Here is an 8,552-nt window from a genome sequence, read left to right as displayed (position 1 = left end):
TGCCAGCCCCCTCTTTCTCTGTCTCTGTCCATGTCTCTCTGTATGTCTAGATATATACATGCACATATACGTGCATATTTCCACCTCGCTCCTCCTACTCCTCCTCCCGTTCTGTCTGTTGGTCCCTGTCCTGCGGGGACTCTAGTCCCTCTGCCCGCCCAAGACCGCAGGATTTGGCGAGGCTAAGAGGGAACACCAACAGTACCACGGATGGGGGGCCCATAGCACCATGTCTGACGGGCGGCTGTCTTGGAGACTCGGCAAGCCGGAGCCGCCTGATCCCAGCCTGCCGGCCGATTCTCTGCCAACCAACAGACCCACCAACCTACTGACCCACCAAGCCGGCCAACTGCAGTCCGGCCCCTCTGCAATTTGCAGTCCACCATCGCTTCCTAGCTTGGCCACTGCAGCTCTGCCGGTGGCCAATGGCTAACTGGCAACAGCTGATGGCCAAGCGGGTCACAGCTGATATCCATGCAGCCTCACGCAGCACCCCTCCACGCGAGGCCCAGAGCCTGAGAGTGCTCTCTGCAGTCTGTCCCCACAGTCCCCGTCTGTCTCTCTCTCCGCTCTCTCTTGCTCCGTCTCTGGCCTTCTCTCATCTCTCTCTCACCTCCCTGGGTCAGGAGAGGTGACGTGTAGCCAGTGAAGTGAACAGTGATCGGCGGGACGCCGTCGCTGACGAGGGCGAGAACCCAGAAAGAAGGCTGTGGAGGAAGGGTGGCGGCAGACTGGAGGTGCTGCCCCTGGTGGCGGGGTGGCTCTCCTGGCTTTGGGCCAGTGGGTGGGCCGCCAGGCCAGGCCTGGGTTGCATCCCAGGGGTGGAGGGACTGAGAGGACCTGCGACCCCTCGGTGGCCCTGAGAGGTGGGGACAGCACAGCAGCAAGGGGTGTGTTGTGGGGCTGGGGGAGATGAGAGGCTGGGGTAGGGGTAAAGCCTGGGGCCTGGGGAGGCCCAGGATGCCAGGGCGCCCAGACATATGTCACAGTCAGGGAAGTGACAGAGGCCCGTTAGAGCCACTGGGGGGCGCGAAGGGGCCTCGCTGCGGGCCAGGAGTAGCCCGTCGCCCACACCAGCGGCGTCCGGAGGAGGCGGGGAGCGGGCGGGAGGCGCTCGGGCAGACATGCTCGCCACCCGAGCGGCCCAGCAGCATGGCGTGCGCTCAGAAGCAGGTCGGGAGCAGGCTCTTGGAGTGCCGGGAGCCGGGTCCCAGCGCCTAAGGCCACACCACCCTGCACGCGCCAGATCTCGTCTGATCTGGGAGCTAAGCAGGGAGGGGCCTGGTTAGTACTTGGATGGGAGACCGCCTGGGAATAGCTGCAGGCTTTTGCTCGCCTCTCCTTTTGCGCCGCCGCCCCGGCGTGGCTCCCTCCGAACCCCTGCCGCCCCTTGCCTCTCTGCAGCCGCCCAGCCAGCCGAAGGTCCCCCTGACCAGCAGAGGGTTAGCCGCCAGGCACTACAAGCTGGCAGCCCCGGCCGCACACCAGGCCCGTCGGCCAGGGCTCCCCCGCACACCCTCTTCTCAGTCCTCTTCAGTCCCGGAGGCTGTCATCTCGATCCCTTCGCCGACCTTCGATCGCCGCCACCGCCAACAGCGCTGCCCTCGCCCCCGCCGCCACCGCCAAATCCGCCGCCATCACCGCGCTCCCCACACCCCCCTCCAGCGCTGACCTCACCCCTGCCCCCGCCCTCGCCACCGCCATCGCTGTACTGCTTCAATCTCCCGCCTCTGCTCTCCCCTCCTCCGCCGCCAGCACCGCCCTCTTCCCCCCTACCGCCACGCTGCCGCCCCCCCCCGCGCCCAGCGCCGCCACAGCCCCCAACGCCCTCGCCTCCATCGCCGACCTCACCAACCCTCCCGCGCCCCGCCCGCCGCCGCCGCCGCCGCCATCGCTGCTCGCGATCAGCCCCCGCTTCTCCCGCCCTGCCGCTCCCGCGATCACCGCGCTCCCCTCCGCCAGCGCTGCCCTCGCCCCCTCCCCGCGCCCGCTGCCGCCCTCGCCGTACTCCCTCAATCTCCTCCTCTGCTCTCTCCTCGCCGCCAGCACCGCGCTCCCCATCCCCGCCGCCAGTGCTGCCCTCTTCCCCACCCCCCCGCCCCGCCGCCGCTGTCACCCTCAATCTCCTCCTCTGCTCTCCCGCCTCCAGCACCGCCATCTCCCCCGCCTCCCCCCCCGCCCCCCCCCCCGCCCCCACCATCGCCATACTCCCTCAATCTCCGCCTGCTCTCCCGGCCTCCTCCGCTGCCGCCGCCGCCGCCAAGAGCCCCCCCTCCGCAGCCGCCCAAGCCGCCGCCGCGGGGTCCTCCCACAACTCCCAAGCCCAGGGTTGCCTGCTGGTGCAGGCCACCCCCAGCCTTGGGGGTGCGGTTGTTGGTAAACCTGGTGGCGGTAGGGGGGCGGGGTAAAGCCCTTGGGGCCTGGGGAGGCCCAGGATGCCAGGGCGCGCAGACATATGTCACAGTCAGGGAAGTGACAGAGGCCCGTTAGAGCCACTGGGGCGCGAAGGGGCCTGCACAGGGCCAGGAGGAGCCTGTCGCCCACACCAGCGGCGTCTGGAGGAGGCGGGAGCTGGCGGGAGGCGCTGGGCAGACAGGCTCGCCACCCGAGCGCCCAGCAGCATGGCGTGCGCTCAGAAGCAGGTCGGGAGCAGGCTCTTGGAGTGCCGGGAGCCGGGTCCCAGCGCCTAAGGCCACACCACCCTGCACGCGCCAGATCTCGTCTGATCTCAGGAGCTAAGCAGGGAGGGGCCTGGTTAGTACTTGGATGGGAGACCGCCTGGGAATAGCTGCAGGCTTTTGCTCGCCTCTCCTTTTGCGCCGCGGCCCCGGCGTGGCTCCCTCCGAACCCCTGCCGCCCCTTGCCTCTCTGCAGCCGCCCAGCCAGCAAGGTCCCCTGACCAGCAGAGGTTAGCCGCCAGGCACTACAAGCTGGCAGCCCCGGCCGCACACCAGGCCCGTCGGCCAGGGCTCCCCCGCACACCCTCTTCTCAGTCCTCTTCAGTCCCGGAGGCTGTCATCTCGATCCCTTCGCCGACCTTCGATCGCCGCCACCGCCAACAGCGCTGCCCTCGCCCCCGCCGCCACCGCCAAATCCGCCGCCATCACCGCGCTCCCCACACCCCCCTCCAGCGCTGACCTCACCCCTGCCCCCGCCCTCGCCACCGCCATCGCTGTACTGCTTCAATCTCCCGCCTCTGCTCTCCCCTCCTCCGCCGCCAGCACCGCCCTCCCCACCCCGCTCCGCCAGCGCTGCAACCCTCCCCGCGCCCAGCGCCCGCCGACACAGCCCCTAACGCTACTGCCGCCTCATCCCTCCCCTCTGCCTCCTCGCCGCTGCCAGCTGCCGCTCGCTGCTGCCGCCATCGCTGCTCTCGATCTGCCCCCTGCTTCTCCTGCTGCTGCCGCTGCGATCACTGGCCCCCACCCTCCGCCAGCGCTGCCCTCAATCTCCTGCCCCTGCTCTCCCGCCTCAAACTCCTCCCTGCACCCGCCATCTCCCCTCTCCCCGCCCTGCCCCAGGCCCGCTGCCGCCACCATCGCCATCTCCCTCCCGCCTCTCCTCTCCCGCCATCTCTGCCCCAGGCCTGCCGCCAGCCGCTCCCTCAATCTGCCTCTGCTCTCCCTGCCGCCATCGACCCTGCGGCCCCAGCGCCCACCATCAAAGCCTCCATTGTCGCCACCGCCATCGCCGCCCTGGCGCCATCCTCGCGGTTGCCATCGCCTACCTCCCCACCCTCCGCCCCTCGCGCCGTGCCCCTGCCGCTGCAGCCAGCAGCCCCCCTCCGCAGCCGCCTGCTGCTGCGGGGGTCCTTCCCACAACTCCAAGCCCAGGGTTGCCTGCTGGTGCAGGCCTCCCAGCCTTGGGGGTGCGGTTGTTGGTAAACCTGGTGGCGGTAGGGGCGGGGTGTATGGCGGTCTGGGTCCGGGAGTCCCAGGATGCCAGAGTTCCACGACTTCTGGCACCATCAGGAAGTGGCAGTGTCCCATGGAGCCTCGGGTGGCTGGCAGGCCTGCTGCGGCCAGGAGTAGCCTGCCGCCCACGCCAGGGGCATTCGAAGAGGCGGGAGCCGGACTGGGGACGGTGCTGGCAGAGCCGGCCAGCAGGTCGATGCTGCCACTGGAGCCGCTGCATCTGCATGGCGGGCGCTCACGAGGCAGGCCGGGAGCAGGCTCTGGGGCGCGGGGAGCCGAGTCCCATCGTCTATGGCCATACCCTGAACGCGCCCGATCTCCTCTGATCTCGGAGCTAAGCAGGAGGGGCCTGGTTAGTGCTTGGATGGGAGACCGCCTGGGAATACCTGTAGGCTTTGCTCGCCTCTCCTTTGCGCGCTGCCCTGCGTGTGGCTCCCTCCGAACCCCTGCTGCCCCTTGCCCTCTGCAGCCGCCCATCCAGCCGGGTTCCCTGGCCAGAGGCCGGTCAGCCACCCGGCGCAAGCTGGCAGCCCGGCCGCACACCAGGCCTGGCTCGGCCAGGGCTCACCCCACACCCTCTTCTTAGTACTTTTCGCTGATGCAGCCCGTCAGCCCGCAGCAGTTAGACGTGCCTCTGTCTCCGCCGGCAGGCACCTCTCCCCACACCCCTGCGCGCCTCCCATCGCCCACAAGAGCCAGGAACCCTCCTTCCTGCAGTGGCCCCAACACACAGGGTACAAAGAGCCGGGACAAAGCAGGGACTGAGGGAGCAGCACCCCAACACACCGCCCTGCCTCGGACTCCAGGAGAGACCATCACAAGGGGAAGTGCAGGCACGCAGGCACACAACACTCTCAACCAGGGTGCCTGTGGCTGCCACTCTCTCCTGCGGGGCGGGGTTCCTGGGGCTCGAGCCCACTGGCCTCCCGCCCGCCCGGGGCTTCAAGGGTGACTTTCAATGCCCGGCACTGCCTCCTTAGTGGAGCCCAGCCACGGGCATGACCACACTTCTGCTGAGAAGCTGCCACTCAAAGCAGCGTCAGTGCCTGTCCCAGTCCGTGTGCCCGCTTGCGTCCCTCCCCCTCCCCACCCCATGTCTCTCTGGCTCTGTGACGTGCCTGTTGGGCTCTGGCTCTGGCTCAGGAGCTCTCTCCCCGCGTGCCAGCCCCCTCTTTCTCTGTCTCTGTCCATGTCTCTCTGTATGTCTAGGTACATACAGGTACATATAGGTGTATATTTCGATCTCGCCCCCTCTTTCTCCTCCTCCTGCTCTTCTGTCGGTCCCTGTCCTGCGGGGACTCTAGTCCCTCTGCCCGCACAAGAACGCAGGATATGGCGAGGCCAAGAGGGAACACCAACAGAGCCACGGATAGGGGGCTCATAGCACTATGTCTCACGGGCGGCTGGCTCGGAGACACGGCAAGCCGGAGCCGCCCGATCCCCAACCTGTCGGCCGCTTCTCTGCCAACCCACCGACACACCGCCTGCCGACCCGCCAAGCGGGCCCACTGCAATCCGCGCCCCTCTGCAATTTGCAGTCCACCATCCGCTGCTTCCTAGCTTGGCCACCGCAGCTCCTCCGGTGGCTAGTGGCCAACTGGCAACAGCTGATGGCCAAGCTGGTCACAGCTGATGACCATGCAGCCCCAAGCAGCACCCTCCACGCGAGGCCCAGAGCCTGGAGAGTGCTCTCTGCAGTCTGTCCCCACAGTCCCCTGTCTGTCTCTCTCCGCCTCTCTCTTGCTCCGTCTCTGGCCTTCTCTCATCTCTCTCTCACCTCCCTGGGTCAGGAGAGGTGACGTGTAGCCAGTGAAGGGACCGGACATCGGGCGGGCCCGTCGCTGACGAGGGTTCCAGGGCCCAGACTGAAGCCTTGTGACGAAGGGGGGCTGCAGACTGGAGATGCTGTACCCTGGTGGCGCGGGTGGGTCTCCCTGGCCTTGGGCCTGTGGATGGGTCCGGTCAGGCCAGGCCTGGGTTGCACGTCCCTAGGGCCGGAGGGGACTGAGAGGACCCTGCGACCCCTCGGTGGCCCTGAGAGGTGGGGACAGCACAGCAGCAAGGGGGTGTGGTTGTGGGGCTGGGGGAGATGAGAGGGCTGGGGTAGGGGGCGGGGTGAGCCTTCGGGCCTGGGGAGGCCCAGGATGCCAGGGCGCCCAGACATATGTCACAGTCAGGGAAGTGACAGAGGCCCGTGGAGCCACTGGGGGGCGCGAAGGTGCCTCGCTGCGGGCCAGGAGTAGCCCGTCGCCCACACCAGCGGCGTCCGGAGGAGGCGGGGAGCGGGCGGCAGGCGCTCAGGCAGACGTGCTCGCCACCCTAGCGGCCCAGCAGCACGGCGCGCGGTCAGAGGCAGGCCGGGAGCAGGCTCTTGGGGCGCGGGGAGCCGGGTCCCAGCGTCTACGGCCATACCACCCTGAAGGCGCCCGATCTCCTCTGATCTCGGGAGCTAAGCAGGGAGGGGCCTGGTTAGTACTTGGATGGGAGACCGCCTGGGAATAGCTGCAGGCTTTTGCTCGCCTGTCCCAGCCCGTGTGCCACTTGTGCGTCCCTCCCGCCCTCCCGCACCCCATGTCTCTCTGGCTCTGTGACGTGCCTGTTGGGCTCTGGCTCTCGCTCAGGAGCTCTCTCCCCACGTGCCAGCCCCCTCTTTCTCTGTCTCTGTCCATGTCTCTCTGTATGTCCAGTTACATACATGTACAAATACGTGTATGTTTCCATCTCGCTCCCTTTCTCCTCCTCTCGTTCTGTCTGTGGGTCCCTGTCCTGCGGGGACTCTAGTCCCTCTACCCGCACAAGAACGCAGGATATGGCGAGGCCAAGAAGGAACACCAACAGAGCCACGGATAGGGGGCTCATAGCACCATGTCTCACGGGCAGCTGGCTCGAGACACGGCAAGCGGAGCCGCCTGATCCCCAACCTGTCGGCCGCTTCTCTGCCAACCCACTGACACACCGCCTGCCGACTCGCCAAGCGGCCCACTGCAATCCGCGCCCTCTGCAATTTGCAGTCCACCATCCGGCTTCCTAGCTTGGCCACTGCAGCTCCTCCGGTGGCCAGTGGCTAACTGGCAACTGGCAACAGCTGATGGCCAAGCGGTCACAGCTGATGACCATGCAGCCCCAAGCAGCACCCTCCACGCGAGGCCCAGAGCCTGGAGAGTGCTCTCTGCGAGTCTGTCCCCACAGTCCCCGTCTGTCTCTCTCCGCCTCTCTCTTGCTCCGTCTCTGGCCTTCTCTCATCCTCTCTCTCACCTCCCTGGGTCAGGAGAGGTGACGTGTAGCCAGTGAAGGGACCGGACATCGGGCGGGTCCCCCGTCGCTGACGAGGGCTCCAGGGCCCAGACTGAAGGCTTGTGACGAAGGGTGGCTGCAGACTGGAGATGCTGCACCCTGGTGGCACGGATGGCACTCCCTGGCTTTGGGCCTCTGGATGGCTCCGGTCTGACTAAGGGCCTGGGTTGCACGACCCTAGGACCGGTGTTGACTGAGAGGACCCTGTGGCCCCCTCGCCGGCCCTGAAACGTGGGGACAGCACAGCAGCAAGGGGGTGTGTGTGGGGCTGGGGGAGATGAGAGGTTGGGGTAGGGGGGGTGAAAGCCCTTCGGGGCCTGGGGAGGCGCAGGATGCCAGGGCGCCCAGACATATGTCACAGTCAGGGAAGTGACAGCGGCCCGTGGAGCCACTGGGGGCCGAAAAGGGGCCTCGCTGCGGGCCAGGAGTAGCCCGTCGCCCACACCAGCGGCGTCCGGAGGAGGCGGGGAGCGGGCGGGAGGCGCTCAGGCAGACGTGCTCGCCACCCTAGCGGCCCAGCAGCACGGCGCGCGGTCAGAGGCAGGCCGGGAGCAGGCTCTTGGGGCGCGGGAGCCGGGTCCCAGCGTGTACGGCCATACCACCCTGAACGCGCCCGATCTCCTCTGTTCTCGGGAGCTAAGCAGGGAGGGGCCTGGTTAGTACTTGGATGGGAGACCGCCTGGGTATACCTGTAGGCTTTTGCTCGCCTCTCCTTTTGCGCCGCCGCCCCGGCGTGGCTCCCTCCGAAACCCTGCCGCACCTTGCCCCTCTGCAGCCACCCAGGCAGCCGAAGGTCCCCCTGGCCAGAGGAGGGTCAGTCGCCCAGCACTACAAGCTCGCATCCCCGGCCGCACACCAGGCCTGTCGGCCAGGGCTCCCCCCCACTCCCTCTTCTTAGTGCCCTTCGCCGAGGCAGGCCCTCAGCCTGCAGCAGTCAGCCGCGTCTCGGTCGCCGCCACCGCCATCGCAGGGCTCCCTCTCGCTCCCCGACCCTGCCGCCGCAGCAACCCCCAACGCCCAAGCCCAGGGCTGCCTGCCGGCGCAGGCCTCCACCAGGCTCTCTCCATCCCAGGACGTGCCGGTGCTTTGCACCTCTCCCCGAGCCCAGGGGACGCCCATCCCTGCGCCTGCCCCCGGGTCCCGACACACACGATCGGCGTGTCCTCGGGCAAACGGGACGCCCACACGCCCCGCCCCACCGGAGTCTTCTGTCTCCGCTGGCAGGCACCTCGCCCCACACCCCCACGCGCCCCTCCCGTCTCCCACAAGAGCCAGGAGCCCTCCCTTCCCGCCGGCCACGGTGTCCCTGAAACACAGGGCACAAAGAGCCGGGACAAACCAGGG

General features: G+C 68.0%; 3 pseudogenes; all 3 read left to right on the top strand.

Moving 5' to 3' along the window:
- The first annotated feature begins 2,684 nt into the window (after positions 1-2,684).
- LOC141569519 (5S ribosomal RNA) lies at positions 2,685-2,804 on the top strand (annotated as a pseudogene).
- Positions 2,805-6,312: 3,508 nt separating this feature from the next.
- On the top strand, positions 6,313-6,432 carry LOC141569514 (5S ribosomal RNA; annotated as a pseudogene).
- Positions 6,433-7,793: 1,361 nt separating this feature from the next.
- On the top strand, positions 7,794-7,912 carry LOC141569520 (5S ribosomal RNA; annotated as a pseudogene).
- The last annotated feature ends 640 nt before the right edge of the window (positions 7,913-8,552 follow it).

This window comes from Rhinolophus sinicus, linkage group LG18 (assembly GCF_036562045.2).
Source record: "Rhinolophus sinicus isolate RSC01 linkage group LG18, ASM3656204v1, whole genome shotgun sequence".
In the NCBI taxonomy this organism is placed as follows: domain Eukaryota; kingdom Metazoa; phylum Chordata; class Mammalia; order Chiroptera; family Rhinolophidae; genus Rhinolophus; species Rhinolophus sinicus.
Note: the sequence above shows the minus strand (reverse complement) of the source record. Positions and strands in the feature narration are given on the sequence as shown.